The sequence below is a fragment of the Cololabis saira genome, chromosome 7, assembly GCF_033807715.1.
Source record: "Cololabis saira isolate AMF1-May2022 chromosome 7, fColSai1.1, whole genome shotgun sequence".
NCBI lineage: Eukaryota > Metazoa > Chordata > Actinopteri > Beloniformes > Belonidae > Cololabis > Cololabis saira.
The window spans coordinates 20,205,069-20,221,838 of record NC_084593.1 but is presented as its reverse complement, the minus strand read 5'-3'; the positions used below and the strand labels follow the sequence as shown (position 1 = coordinate 20,221,838).

At 39.7% G+C, this 16,770-nt stretch overlaps 1 protein-coding gene across 2 annotated transcripts in view; it reads left to right on the top strand.

The window, feature by feature from the left end:
* The first annotated feature begins 5,055 nt into the window (after positions 1-5,055).
* The window catches only part of ctnna1 (catenin (cadherin-associated protein), alpha 1), an 84,912-nt gene continuing 73,197 nt past the window's right edge, over positions 5,056-16,770 (top strand). The window contains exon 1 of one of the 2 annotated variants that reach the window (XM_061724968.1): positions 5,056-5,176. The gene's annotated coding sequence lies outside the window, so the exon portion shown is untranslated. Of the gene's footprint in view, positions 5,177-14,083; positions 14,282-16,770 lie in introns of those variants that run through there. The other variant, XM_061724966.1, reaches the window with a different exon arrangement.

Genomic DNA, 16,770 nt, shown 5'->3' with positions numbered 1-16,770 from the left:
GTGCATCGTCTCTGTCACACAGAGTGCAAAGTGACTTTCTGAGACATGTTTTTCTGCAACTAAATCTGTGTTTTTCTCTCGAAGATATTAAGATTGTGGCCTACATTCAAAGCCCCAAATTTAGCATTCAGTCATTACAGTCTTGGATATTTGAAGGCAGAAGGGAAACACAAGGAATACTTAAAGATAAGAGGACACCACAAGGCTCCTGTCCCTCATGAAAAAACAGTTTATCACTAATAAAAGATTTTAGGTGTTTTTCATACTCAGAACTAACTAACAGATCATTCAGCACCAAAAGGAAGACTGTTACTTTTGCATGTTTCCTAAGCTAAAATTTGATTGAGCTCCGTATTTCCTAAAAACGGATTAAAAATTCACAAACTTATCAAAACTACGGCGTATTCTGGCTCTTGCTGTCTCTGTAAACCCTGCTCTGTTCTTTGTGTTTCTTTTTCTTTCCCTGCACCATTCTGAAACACTTTCACCAGCGCTTCAACTTCACTCCTTTCCTTTGAAGATTTATCAAACTGCCTTTGATATTTCTGGGGGCACGCCACTCACTTGTTCCTTTGGCGTGCTGAAAAAAGGACCGGATGTCTCTTTTTCATTTTCTCAGTTGTTCCAGCTGAACCCTGCTGCCTGACAGACGCACAAAAACACACAGATTAAATATAGACACAGGAGAAGCAAATTGTTGAGGCTTAGTTGTTTTGACACATCAGATATTTCATTTTTGTTAAAGTGCAAAAGCCTGGAAACAAGTCCAGAAATAAAAGAGAAAACGTATTTAGGATTTTGATATAAACTTTTTACAAAACGGGGGTCCTTGTCCCCCCTGAATGAGTTATGTGTACGGGCCAAAAGTACTGCACTGACCCCTGAAATAAGCAAATGTAAAGAAGATATTGAACCCAAAATAGCAACAACAGAGATCCTTTCTGTAATTACTTCCTATCCTCAAAGTCAAAGCATTTAATTTAATGTTGTAAAAAGGATTGGCGACATTACAAAGTGGTAAAAACTTTACCGTCACAAATAAAATATATCTGGTTCAAACTGTTTGTACAATAAAAGTCAAACAAGTCTTAAAAAAACACTCGGTTGCTTTTTTCTTTTTATTGAACACATCACTCTTTATCTTAACTTTGAGGCGCTGCACTGTTGCAGTGTTTAAAATTGTATAAAAGCGACAAACCTCTGTTTTTCTATTTTCATTTCCTTCTCAGATTATCTGTTAATCTACACTGAAAATAAACAGTCCCTAAATAAACCTAATATTCCTAAATCTAGTCACATTGTCTTATATTAAAACAAAAATATTTCTGCCAATGGGGTTGGAAAATGTTCTTGGCTAGAATACTTAAAACTACTAAACTTTTTTAGCCACTAGACCGGGGGTCGGCAACCCACGGCTCTTTAGCGCCGCCCTAGTGGCTCCTGGAGCTTTTTTCAAAAATGTTTGACCTTTTTTTTTTTTCCTTTTTTTCTATTTTTTTCCTTTTTTTTTCTTTTTTCTTTTTTCTTCTTTTGTTCCTTTTTTCTTCTTTTTTTCCTTTTTCTCTCTTTTTTTTCTTCCTTTTTCCTTTCCTTTTTAATCTCGACATTTTGACTTTTTTCTCGAAATTTTGACTTTTTTCTCAACATTTAGACTTTTTTCTCAACATTTACACTTTTTTCTCAACATTTACACCTTTTTCTCGACAATTCGACTTTTTTCTCAAGATTGTACTTCAACATTAATCTTGACATTTCGACTTTTTTCTCGAAATTTTGACTTTTTTCTCGACATTTCGACTTTTTTCTCGAAGTGCATAATGAAACAATAAATAAATAAAAAATAGATACATACAGCATGTGTTGCCTTCATTCTAAGGTTTATACAATACTTTCCATTTTTTGCGGCTCCAGACATATTTGTTTTTTGTGTTTTTGGTCCAATATGGCTCTTTCAACATTTTGGGTTGCCGACCCTTGCCCTAGACAAAACAGGACTAATTTTCTCGAAACAATGCTTTTTTAAACTTTCTTAGAAATGAGCTTTTGCAGTGTAGTTGATCAAGCTTTACACATCTGGCATTAAAAGTCACGCATTTTAATCCTTTCATGAAATTTCCACCTACTGGGAACACAGATGTGTCAGAATGGAGCTCCATAAACTTATCTTGACACGGCGTTGAAGTGAACACATCGTGGTGACTGATTAGACGTGCAGCTGACAGATACCCGGTAAATGTTTACTTAGGTGGACCCTGTCAAGCCTGTCGACAACAGTGTTTATTGCCGTCTGCTCCGGCAGTATTTCAACTTCGTATCTCACTTCTCCGAGCCATCAGCAAGCAGATTCACAGTAAACCTTTCCTCGTTTGCTACAGCACTGAATTATTTCCCTCCTGTGGATTCCTCTGCAATCACTTTTTCAAACTCTCTTTCTTTTAAATAGAGACTTCCAGTTTGGAACATTTATAATGATACCTGTGAATTTCCTTTATATCTGCATGTATGTATAGAGGAATAAAAAAAACCTGATGTTTACTATGTTAGTAATAGCAAATGGAAAGCATGTAAAACATCTAATCTATAATCATTGCAGTCCCATTTGCAGTTTGTGTATTTTTAATTTTCTACAAGCTTTCTGCATATCAATGCATCAGCTCTTCCTCAGTGTTGCTTTCATTATTCAAAACACGACCCTGTTTGAAGAAGAAATGAGATAAATAAATAAAATGCTTCTGGAATGTTAAAACCTCACAGGGTGAAGCTGTCTGCCAGGTGCTGCCAAAAAGTTTTCACTCTCTTTTGCATTTCATTATCTATTAAGATCACTAGCAAGATCTCAGGATGGAAAACGCGAACAAACAGCGATGCTGGTGACATCCACCCACCATGAGTCCTTACATCGGAAACAATCAGCGTCAGGGCGAGGCAGCGTCGCCCGTACTCGCTGCATTGTCTGTGACGTGTGAGGATTGTGTGTTTCCAGTGAACCGTACGTAGCAGTGTGTCAAAAAAAAAATGGAAAAAATAGAAAGGGGCACAGCCAAGTACACACAAGATGAAGCACTACTTCCTTTTTCTGTTTCAGTACTTAAAGAAAACTTCGGTTTCATCAGCGGTTGCACTCATGATGGCATTGGAGAAAAAGTGATTTAACTCTTGATTGTTTGATATTCTCACAACATCTGGCCAGTGTACAAGAGAAATATATATTTTTTAAATGCTTTGGTTGGGGGGAGTTTTGGGGGAGGGGGGTCATCACTTCTGCTTGCTTGAGCTGGAGAAAATAACTGCATTTCAACATGACATCATCAGAAATACTGTCATCTGCAACTACATTTAGCAAAGACAGGCTCCCCGGGACACAAGAGTTACTTTGAGAGATGTTTATTACAGTAAATATGGTGTGAATGGGATTGTTACTGAATTCATATTCGGACACAGTAATACTGGTTCAGGCCCTGTAGGATTGATCATACCCAGTCAAGCCCTGATGATGTCATGACTCGCCATCATTAGTATTAAAAACAGTCATTTAGTTGCTTCTATCACAGTTTAGTTCCTAATCGCCACAGAACCTATTGGTTATTATCTATGTGGGGGAAGACCTCGGTATATTAATAATTGAAGTTAGCACTGCTCAATTAATTGCTTGATCTATTCATTCTTGTATGTATGATGAAACAGTGTCATGTTTAAGATATTTTGGCAAATTAAAACATATTTTCTGCTTAGCTGTGTTCTAATAAGGACCTGTGCTTTTAACACATCAAAAATGTCTTATTTTCATTTTCTTTCTTACCAGTTTTATCAAAATATTGTTATAAAGCACTGGGGAATTTAAATGACAAAAACAGTTCTAGGAATAGATCTCTTTATGCTTATGTTGGCATCTATACACACCGGTTATATAAATATGCTTTAAAAAGCTTACTTCCCAAAGGTTTCTTCAGCGTTTTCTTTCTTTAATTGTTGTATCATCATTTTTCTTTTCTGACTTCCTATGCTGGTAAAGCTATGTCTTTCTAATGCAAATTAAATTGTGCATGCAATACTGCATTTCTGGCGCAAACAATTTGGAGGATGTCTGAGACTGTGACTCATTACAGCTTTGAAATACATTATATTTCATTATGTGGCTGCCCCCGCAGTCTTCACCTTCCTTTCAGCCGGAGTCCCATTTGGAAAGCTAGAAATTAGGGCAGCTGCTCCCAAGACACTTTTGGAATAAAAGAAGGTTTCAGGAATAGTGCAGTGTATTGTGAATGACAAGTGTTTTTGTGGTAAGTGGTCTGCTGGTAATTTCAGTCAGTAATGACCATTGCATGAATGATCATGAATACACTGTCTCTTGTCTCATTACCTCTGGACCATATCTGGAAATGGAGGTAATATCACAAACATGAGAAGGCACCGACAGAAAATTGCCACCAGCTCCATTTCTTTCCCTCCCCTCGAAAAGCATCAGTATCTCTTTCATCAAGGGCAGCTGTTGTTTTGCAACAACCACAGTATGTCTCTGAAGACTCCTCCAGACTAAATGCAACACTTAAGATGACTAATTGCAGATCCGATGCACAATTTAAACTTGATAAACAGATGATCAGATTAAAAAAAAAAAGAAAGAAAGAGAGAGACACATTTTTTGGAAAGCCTTTTTAAATGTCCAGCAACAGGTAAAAGCCTCATTTGGTACATACTGTACCTGCACGGACGGACCACGCCAGAGCAGACGACAGCAGTCTGATGCCGCCGCGCCGCCGACACCAGCAGGTGGAGCTCAACAGACTGCCCACTATGGTCTAGACTCCACTGAGTCATGCAACTGTGACCTTCTCTGCAGTCCAATCAGATAGTAAGACAGGCCTCTGATTCCATGACATCAAGGTCCCAACACCTAACTGTAAACAAGTCTGATAAGTCCTTCCATGCCACTTTCTGTTGGCCTGCTGAGATAATACATGCTTCTTTTCCCCTCTGAAATTCCCGGTGAGTGACTGCCGTCAGAGATTATCATGACTGTTACTAGGCTGTTAACTTTGCTCTCCACCCCTTGAGTATAACTGTGGAGGAGTGACACCTACGACTCCACACACTCATTCCCACGGGAGTACACGGTCTTCCTGAGGCGGGGAAAGCCCACCGATGACATCAAGCACATCCCTGGACAGCTGTCAGGGTGAGTCAGGTGGATGTGGGCAGACTCAAATTAGCTGTGTTCCTTATGTCAGACTAACGAAATCATCTTGCAGTGAGGCATCTTCCGATTAAGTCAATGTCAAAGTATGAGTAACTAGTTTGATGAGAAGCCACAATGCATAAACCGTCACGTCTGCAAAACAATAGATGACAATACAATTGTGAAAGATGCTGAACTGTGGCTAATCGTGACTGTTTCTGTAATCAGCCAGGAGCAGTGCCAGGACTGCCGCTCAATAATCTGTTGTGTTCCCTGAATAAAAATGTAAAACTCATCAATATTATCAATGCAAGTTGAATATTGTCAGTCACCTAAAAAGTAAGGTCATATGAAAAAGACAGTACACTCTCTTTAAATCCTAAGGGTTTCATTTTACTCCAGAATACTGCGGTACCAAGCAGCAAAGGTCGTGTAAGACGTGCCCGGATCACCATTCCTTCACCACCGCCTAGGAAACTTGGTATGTGTCGGTGTACTAAGTGTGGTTTTGGGTGGCTTTACAGCGAGACATCTCTATTTAGGGATTCTCTGTCCAAAATACATTTACTTGAGGTTCTGTGGCTTTTTCATGACTCGGGTTTCTTCTGTGAATTTCCTCACTGTAGGCCAATAAAAGGCTTATCTTCTGCCAACCTAAGTCACGCTGCCATGTCCTTTTCAGAGAGAAGAGGCTTTCTCCTGGAAATCTTCCCAAACAAGCCGCATGTGTGCAGCCTTTTGTAATACTAATGTTGTGAACTCTCATGTTTAGCATACTAACTGAGATCTGTATTCAAATATCAGAATCAGAATCAGAAAAAGGTTTATTGTCAAGTACGTTATTGGACATAAAAGGAATTTGTTTTGGCGTAGTTGATCCAACAGATTTTTCTAAATATGGAGATATGGAACAGTAATATAAACAATATAAAAACAAGTAATAGGATTAGCAGTATATGAGTAACTATACATATATAAATATATATACATGGTAAGTGATTCATATATGTAGTAAATGTAAATATGTAGTTCTTTGTTTTTTTTCCAATTTTTCTGAGCATTTCATGGTCTGATTTTGGGTTGAATTTGCCAAAATATTTCTTTCTGTAGAATGATGAACCCTAAATTGTTGGAAATTGACCAGATTAATGGATAGCAACAACTGCTTCTTTAAGATCATCTTTCCTAATGTCTTTCCTCCTTCCTTTCCTTTCCTCCTTCCTTCCTCCTTCCTTCCTCCATTGTGTTAACGCATTCTGATTGTCAGTAAATTAACTGAATTTAATCAGCTGCACCTCGTTGTATTAACGCTTTTCATTCTTCTAGAAGCAGTCGGGCTGTTCATTGTTTTTCATAAATTGCTTATACATCTAAGTGCTGCTGCTTTTGATGAGTAATGACAGCGTGTCAAATATCATGTGCTGCTGTTCATCTTAGGGTGTGTCTACTTATTCTAAACACAGTAAGGACCACTTTTATTTTTGGGGATTATGTGCCAAATGTAAAATATACTTTTTGTTTATAAATGCAGTTTTTGTATAATTGGGGGAAAAACATTACAAAAAAATGCTTAAAAACCAAATATTTCCTAACATTTCCCATTTTACAGGGAAACACATTATGGATGCATGTGCTCGATTATACATTCAGTGTGTGAGAGAAAACACGTGCACTTCTTCATTATAGGAAGGAATTATTTATAGCATGCTGTGCTCTTATCATCTGTCAAGCCCAACAGGTACAAAAAGATGAAGTTCAAGGACTCTGAAACTTGTCCTCCCTGCATCCTGTTAGTTGGGCAAACATTCATCATTCAAGCATACAATTATGCCGCAGCTAATCCGTCTTCTCTACACACTATTAATTGGATGTACAAATCTCTGTTACACTGTGTTTATGGCAGCCGCCTCTCTTCTGCACTGAAATTAATATTACACACAAAACCGTTCACTTTTATATCCCTGTCTCCCAGTGTTTAATATGCCAATTTAATGCATGACCCTTACATTTTAACATGGTCAAAACTCACACAATTATTTCACAGCATTTTGATCCACTAAAAACATTTAGGAGCATCTTTTTGGAAGATAATTATATTCCAAAGTCTCCATTTGTAAGCCCCGTCTCTTTAGGACTACAATTCACGCTAAACTGGTGGAGCTTCTTAATTAACACCCACTCAAGCCAGCAAATAGAAGTCTGTTAGTTCTACTTCTTTGCAGAACAAGACACCATTGTGGACTGTAATGTTCTCTATGTCCAGCACTTTGAATTTCTAATGACGTCTCTTCTTTTTTTTCCAAGCCATTTTTCTCACCACGTGCAACTGAACTATGGCATGCCTGCTTCCTGTGCATTGCTCTATGTGTTCATATATTTCTTTTGTTGATAGATATGAATAGGGGTGATGCACAAATCTGTAGGAGGACGCCGTAGTACTAAGTAACTGGGGCAACTGTGGCTTGAAGGGATATTTCTTTGTTCCCGTTCCTTTTTTTTTTTCCAAGTGGGGTTGAAGGAAGCACTTATGAGTAGTTAGTGCCTAATCTGCAGAAGATAGTGGTCACAGCACCGGGGATCGAGGCTAACAGCAACACGAAATGAGGGTCATGCAGAAGCAAATATTCAGCATCTCAGACATCTCAGACCTTAATAGCTGTTTAAGTGCTTTTATACTGTGGATATTTATGATTTGCCATGTTTGAAGATGTTTACCGTATTTTCGCGACCATATGGCGCACTGTGTGGAAAGGCGCACCCTCAGTTTTGTGTGTCATTTTTGGTTTTAAAACACACATACGGCGCACCGACCCAAAAGGCGCCGTCTACGGAGACGGAGCTGCACACACGCGTTGCAAAACACACACGCGCTAAAAATACAGCAGAAGCAAAACTTAGTTTGATATTTTATTTCACTTTTCACATCAATCAAACCCTTCAAAGGTTCATATTCTGTTTCTGCATTAAAGAATTTTAAAAAACCACCGGGTTGCTGCACAAACCTGTCTCAGCCACTGATCATCTCCTCATCCATCCAGCCCTTTTCATTTCACTCTGGCTGGAAAAGTCTCTTTAGGGAACGCTTTTCTTTTAAAAATCCCGACCGCGGCGGTCCCGGGTCCCGGGTCCCGCTCCCCGTTTGCTCCCTGGCGCTGGACCGGGTCCCGGGTCCCGGTCCGCCCCCCCCCCCCGCGCTGGTCCCGCGGCGGTCCCTGGTCCCGCGTCCCGGGACCCTCGCGCTGGACCCGCTCACACACACGCGCTGTCAGGGAGCCGGTACCGGGGTTTGTATCCGACAGGAGCTCCGTTAATTCAGCTGCGCCAGTCCGAATTTCCAGACCTGTCTCAGCTTCTTGATCATCATCATCCCTTCATCCAGCCCCCTCTTTTCATTCACCCTTATAATGACTCCGGCTGGAAACGTCTTATGCAAAGTTTTTCTTTTAAAAATCACCATAAGTTTCTGTCCATCAGCTGCGCCAGTCCAGCACCACATAGGCTACATGAGAATCTGTGTGTCGCGCCGCGAATACACACACGCGCATGTCGGGATCCGGTACCGGGTTTGTAACCGACAGACCCCAGAAATCTCTGCTCTTAAAGCGGCCGGGAACCAGGTCATCGGACCCGCTTGGGGAACCAGGAAGTCGGCTGCAGCAGCGCGCATCACCGCAAACCCACGGCAGGTGCGATCGGTTCCCGACATGCAAAACACACGCGCGCTGCAGAACACTCACACACAAGTGTGCTTATTTAAATAGAGCGGAGCAAAACTTAGTTTGATTGTATTTTATTTCACTTTACACATCAAGCAAATCCTTAAAAGTCTTCATCATCTGTTTCGCATTAAACAGCTCAGTGGATGGTCTCATTCAGCTTCACCCGCCCCCTTCTCTTTTTACCTTCTCATGGTGGCCGACCTGACATTACCGTAATTCAGGTAATAGACACGGCGCACCGTTTCTTAAGGCGCCCGGCACATTTAAAAAAAAAAAAAAAAAAAAAGTTGCGCCTTATGGTCGCGAAAATACGGTATATGAACTGAGTCCATTTTGCAATATTTTGTTGCGACATGACACAGACTTCGGACTGGATGTTCTGCGGTATAGAAAATGTGGTGGCAAAACAAATTACTGTCCGGTACAAAAGTGATATTAATATATCGAATACAGAGTTTGCCCAAGCTGCTCAGAAATGTATGAAGTTTGAGTTGTTTTAGGTGGTGAAAGTTTCTCTCTCTTTGACCTTCATTTTGACAAGCATTCCAGAAATCACACACACATTATATTATATATATATATATATATATATATATATATATATATATATATATATATATATATATATATATATATATATATATATATATATATATATATATATATATATATATTTATATATATATACACACACACACACACACACACACACACACACACACACACACACACACACACACACACACACACACACACACACACACACAAATAAATAAATTTAAATAGCTTTTTAAATGTATAGGACAAGGAATTTGGTCATGGTTAGGTCATGGAAGAACTTACCTCAAAGCTGTTGTTTCGCTAACACAGGTCAACATGTTATTGCATCCTACTGTGGAAAAAAAAGTTGAGCAAATTGTGTTTGTGTGTAATTATTGGTGCTTTAGCTTTGCTTTGTTTGTAAAAAGAAAAAAGTACCTCTTTTCAAAACTGCATACTGCAGTTTTACAGTTCAGTAAACCTAATGTCCTGCATACTGCTCCAGCATTAGTACTCAGTATGCTACCATAAAAGCAATAGTGCTACGCCACAAACAAAAGCCAGTAGCTTGTCCACTGTGGCCGGCTTCCTTTATAGTGATGCACTTCATCACAGCTATGAGTTTTTAGTCCAGGTCCTCAAGACCCACTGTCCTGCCTGCTTTTTAGATGTTTCTCTGCTCCAACACCTGGCTCAGATAAATGGATCACCATAGGCAGTCTGCAGCAGTCTGTTAATTAACCATTCATTTAGGCCAGATGTGTTGGATCTGGAAAAGATTTTGCAGCAATCATTGAATGAATGGGTAGTTGTGGAATATATAATGTAAATGTGAGAAACTATGTCGCCTTTTTGGGTATATGTTGAGCATTAACATTATTCAGTAGGAACATTTTTAGCTTCTCATTTTTGCAAAAGTTTGCAAACCACTCTGGTATTCTCTGTTGTTATAGTTTTGTGACACATGAGTCACTATACTGGCACAACGATATCAGTTGAGGTTTGGAAACCTTTGCTAAAAAGTATCAGGAGAGCAGGGTGCAACCACAGGTAAGTGTATCTTGTATGGTCTATAATGTAAAACAATATATAGGCTGCAGTTATTTGATTGTAGACTTACTTTATTGTCATTCTAACTGTCTTACAGTTACAATAACAATACCATGGGGGCGGGGGGCATCAGTCATTTATGCTTAGGGCAACAAAATGATTGGCAGGAGCCCCGTCTGTCTGAATACCAAACGTTTTTCACTCAGCATGGAGTGAGATTGATGCAGATACTTACCTGCTACCATGAATGAGCGCATAGTTAATAGTTATAGATGGGATGAGTGGAAAGGGAATGTGGTATGGCAATGGAAAGTCCCCATAAACATAGTAAGACAATAACGTGTGTGTGTGTGTGTGTGTGTGTGTGTGTGTGTGTGTGTGTGTGTGTGTGTGTGTGTGTGTGTGTGTAAACTGGGAAAATGAGGTGGAGGGTTTGGCCTTTTGCCTCTTTAGATAATCTATTTATGCCCGTCACACTTCATTAGTGTCCAAACCAAACCACTTGTCTCCTGAATGTGTTTATCAAACGTCTCAGTGCTATCAGTCACAGGTGCAACAAAAATGTGTGGCTACAGCATACCGATCATGGCTTATATAGTTTGTTTTATGACCTTGAAGTTGTATAATTTGTAATGTGTATAGGCTGTAGTTACCTCAATTAAAATCCTGATTCAACATGTCGGCGCAGATGTTGTGGGATATTTCACCGATCAGTATGTCAATATAATGTCAACATTCTTGCTGTATGTGCACCTGAAGCGCTCGTTATATCTGTGGGCATCTGTTCTTGAATGCATAAATATGGTTTCTGTTTAAACAAACAATGTAGAGAAAAAAAAGAGGGAAATGTTAATGGTTCTAATCTAATCTAAAATGATTTATGTCACGAAACTGGCTCACATTGTTTGAGGTTAATGTTTTCCTCCTGGATTATTTTGAACATACTATTTTGGTTGTAAATTGTAAATTATTTTCATCATGGTACTTTTTAATTCTCTCTAAAAGTTTTTAATATGATGGAAATGATGATAGTTAACATGTGGTGTTACATTGGCATGTGAGTTGCCTTCTGATTTTAGATGCTGATCTTCCAGAAACACATAGCTAATGTCTCCAGGACTGCCTTCTATCATCTCAGAAATATATCTAAAGTAAGATGCTTTCTGTCACAATCAGACTCTGAAAAGCTGGTTCATGCCTTTTATCTCCAGTAGATTAGATTATTGCAATGCAATGTTTGCAGGACTAACAAAGCAAGTGTTACATAAACAGCCAGAATTCTAACAAAAACCAAGAGGTATGAACACATCACTCCTGTTTTATCAACTCTTCACTGCTCCCTGTTAAACAAAGAGTAGATTTGAAAGTACTTCAGGCAGACACACAAGGGGAGAAGGGACTATTTATTTCATTTTTATTTTTTAAACAACTTTATCCTTATGAACGCCATTGTTATGTAGTCCAACTTTCCTTATTTTATTCAGCACACTTTTTTTTTTCCCTCTTCGGCGTGGGCCCCAGGGCCGGATTTAGCGAGGCCCACTAAGGTGGGCAGACTGAAATGTAGGGTGGGCGACGCTTTTTGGGGGATCAAACCCCCGAAATGCATAGAAAACTATGCTATCATCATATCAGTTCATCTATCTTGTCCTTCTTTGACCAACAGTATGCTAACCCAATTGCCCTTCTTGACACTTCCCTCTGCATTTACCGGGGGTTGGGACCGGCACAAATAGGACACTGGCTTGTGCCCTGTTGAGGCTGCATTTATTTTATGTTTTTTGCTTCTTTTTTTTGTTTGCTTTTTTTTTTTTTAATCAATCAATCGTACCCTACGGCATAGGCTCTGCGTGGATTTAATATTGAGTGAGCAGACGGGAGCACCGAGGCAGTGATTATAAACTTTATTTTCTTTTAGACACATCGTACGGTGCGCGTCGGCACGTACCCTACGCCTTAGGCTACGCTGTACCCTACGGCGTAGGCTCTGCGTCAACTTAACGCAGAACCATAAATCAGCCTTCAGTGTGTGTTCTGTGTGCTGTTCCGAACACTTCTCTGTTGTGCTCATTCTGCTGGGACGCCGGGTCCCTCCGCCGAGACACAACTTTTGCGGTGTGCGTTCATTGCTGTGTCTAAAAATGATGCGCAGTGCCCACCCAATCAGAAACGGTACAGATATTTTGTGATATTTTTTTATATATATAAAAACATTTAATTATAAAAAAAATAAAGGATCCCCATAACCTTTGATTGGGTGGGCAGAAGCACGTTTGGGTGGGCACAGCCCACCCTTGCTCCCCCCCTAAAACCGGTGTTCTGAGATTTCTTCCTATCCATAATTTTTTCCTACTCGAGTTGACTGCGCATGCGTATAGCAGCAACTTCAGACTTCAGAAGGCCATAATATCCTGCTACCTGATCGCCGCAGAAGAGAAAAGGTTAGTTTCTTGTATTTTAATACTTTGTATGGACAGTATTTAATGCATATACGTTTGAGGGACAAATCAAATGCATGTTTTTATGCCTGTGTGTGAGTGAATGTGCTTTTCCAGCTGTATTAAACAGCTGGAAAAGTTATTCAGTTTTGTGCCAAAAGCAGTGATGGAAATCAACAGGTAGAGCAGGAAATGGACAGACCACCAAAGGTTAACTGCAGCATCCAGCAAGAAGGTTTGATTGATTTTATTTATTATAATTTTTCGCGACGGTAGGAAAAAATTTTAGGTAGGAAGAAATCTCAGAACACCGGCCTCGGTGGGCCCCCACTATGAATGGCCGATATTTTACCGTTCACGATATACCGTCAAAAAAATTCCCCACGGTAAGAATTTGTCATCTCACGGTAAAAACGATAAATTCCCGTTGATGAAGTTTTTGTGTAAAGCCGGATTTATGGTTCTGCGTTAAATCCATGCACAACATACGTGAAGGAAGGAAGGAAGGAAGGAAGGAAGGAAGGAAGGAAGGAAGGAAGGAAGGAAGGAAGGAAGGAAAAAATTCACGTTGATGAGGTTTTTATGTAACAAACATGGCGGATCTGAGTCATTACAGTTTTGCAGTACAGGTGGACTCAGTTAATTGGTTTTTATTAATTCAATTTAATTGGTGTAGTTTAGTAGCATTTAGTATTCTTTTAGAGCAGTGTTTTGGGGGCTCCAAAGATTGAAAGTGGTGATAGATTTATAGTTAAAAAGGTGGAGTTGAATTGGTATCTTTTCTATCGTCATTTTTATTGTTATCGGGATAAATGCCAGAAATTATCGTGATACATTTTTTAGTCCATACCGCCCATCCCTAGCCCCCACGCAGCAGTGGGCCTGGGGGCCCCCCTCGGCCCCCCCGCCTGCTCCGCTACTGGGAACCACACTGAGTTAATCCGGCTCTGTTTATCCCACTACTCACTTAGTTTGTCGCTCTTTTGAATTAAATTCCCTCTTTAGCCTGCACGAGAGGGAATGCAAAGACTGTGCGTTCCTCGGCCCTGGGCTGGTTTCATGTAGGCAGTAATTAATCCATATATGGACAGACACAGGCCCACCACGCCCAGCCTCCCTCCCGTTTCCATGGTGTGTTGTTCAGGAAGTTCAGGAAGTCCTCCCTCCTCCTCCTCCTGCTCGGCCATTGTTGGGCAACAGTCTACTGTCTCATCGGCTAAACCGAAACTCTCCCCACATTAATGGTCGAAGATTCACCATAAGCGCCTGGCCGTACCTACTTTCGGACAACTTTTTTTAGCGGAATCGAGCCAACTCCCCCGCCGGTAGTCGAGGGAGCAACTCCGGGAAGTGAAGAGGTGAGAAACTTTGGACGGAGGACTTCCCACTCCTCCATTTTGAACTTTTAAAACTGACTGGTTTTCTTTTTGTGTTTTTTTTTTTTTTTTTATCTCGGGGCTTGTTGTCGGTGAGTTTTTTTTTTTTTGGTTATTGGTTATTATTCGGACGCCTTGTGTGAGAGGATTAAGGGTTCACCGACCTTAAAGCGAGTTGTTTCACCGTGGGTTAGCGTTAAGCCTGAATTATGCCTCCGCGTTAAATCGACGCAGAACCTACGCCGTAGGTACGGCGTACCCTACGCCGTATACTCTGCGTTGGTGTAACGCGGAACCATAAATCAGCCATTAGCGGTAGCAGCAGGGACGTCGTGTTATGGAGTTAAAGACGCCATAAACCCTCCCATGTCGGCTAAAAACGGTGAAATACCTGTTGGAAATGGGTTTTAATTTTGTTTTAAAGTTACCCGAAGACCTTTTTGTTGTTGTAGTTACACTGCCAATTGCAATAAGTGTTTTGTTTTTTGAGACAACAGGTGTCTCTTACAGTCATTTATCAGCATGAAGCCAAATAATCGATAAATATGTCATGAAATGTTCGTGCTGCATTTCACACTGGCTTAAATTCATGTCCAATGGTGTCCAATGTGTCCGGCAGGTTTTTTTCTGGTCCTGATTTTGAGATAAGCAACTCTTTGGAGTTGCAGTGCCACACCCATGTGGCGGAGGTAAATGCTGTTTTCAAATGATTCACACATGTGGTCTGATACGTCACTACATGTAGTTACTCACAAAACACTACTTTGTGACGTGTAAAACTTACAGGTTTTGGAGAAGACTTATATCTATCTACACACACACACACATGCATATATATTACAGGACTGTCTCAGAAAATTAGAATATTGTGATAGTCTTTTTATTTTCTGTAATGCAAAAATGTCATACGTTCTGGATTCATTACAAATCAACTGACATATTGCAAGCCTTTTATTATTTTAATATTGCTGATCATGGCTTACAGCTTAAAAAAACTCAAATATCCTATCTCAAAAAATTTTAATATTCTGGCCTGGGAATCTTAAGCTGTAAACCAGGGGTGCTCACACTTTTTCAGCATGAGAGCTACTTATAAAATGATCAAGTCAAAATGATCTACCACCTACTACAAAAAATGCAAAACATATATTTATTTATAAATATATTGAGGATTCTTTATATCGCATGAGCCAATATTGCACAACACAACACAATTAACTATGTTCACTCAAAAAACTAAGGATCCTACCAAGAAATGTTCTTATTTCTAACCTAAAAATGCCATTACACCTGATATCACACATAACTTAAAAGGTTAGGTGTTTTTCCCACGTGTTTCAATTTAACTTTCATTTGTGTCAAGCAAATTTGAAGTTCTAGTTAAGTTTTAAGTTAGAGTTTTGGCAGTGTTCAAAATAAAATGATGAGCCCTGCTGTATTGGAGCACATTAGACACCAGTGCTGCTTGTTTTATCCATGAATGACTACGGACCTAAAATTGAAAACTACCCAGTTAGCTTTATTACGTTTTTATTTTTCTGACATTTTCTGCCTTTTCTTTTAGTTAAAACTGTAGCGGGAACAGAGGTTTATATACCGGGTAAAGGCTGATTTATGGTTCCGCGTTACAACAACGCAGAATGGTGCACGTCGCTGCGTACCCTACGGCGTAGCCGTGGAGAGCCTGCACGTCAGCGCAGCACCGCCAGCCGGACCGGCGCTCTCCGCCCTCGCCGGAGAGCGGCGTAGACTCTGCGTCAGACAAAATTCAGATGTCATCTGATTGGCTGCCCTGTATATCAATCAAGACGGGATGGATGATAGGTTGACGTCAATTTTTTTAATGTCACGCGATCTACCAATAATACCTTTGCGATCGACTGGTAGATCGCGATCGACGTATTGAGCACCCCTGCTGTAAACCATAATCAACAATATTAAAATAATAAAAGGCTTGCAATATTTCAGTTGATTTCTAATGATTCCAGAATGTATGACATTTTTGTTTTTTTAATTGCATTACAGAAAATAAAGAACTTCGGATTTAAAATCGGATTTATTAATCACAATCGATGTTAAAAAAAGGAAAATCGATTTTCCTTTTTTGCAGCTGGCTGCATTACAGACAGAGCTCGTCTAGTCATCTTTGTTTGGTCAAGAAAATGGTAAATGTTGTCACTTTACTAAACTCAAGGAGGATTTACAGTATCTTTCAATTGCACTTCATTCCCAATAGGGACATTTGTTTGGTATTTTTCTTTAAAAATAAAGATAAAATATTGGAAACAATTTATTCCATTGTCTTTTGTAGTTTTACCAAAAAAATCGAAGTCAAAAATCGGGTTTTCAGAGAAAAAAAATCTGGATTTTATTTTTGTCCAAAAATCGCCCAGCCCATATATATATATATATATATATATATATATATATATATATATAATATATATATATATATGAAGAGACATGTAGCA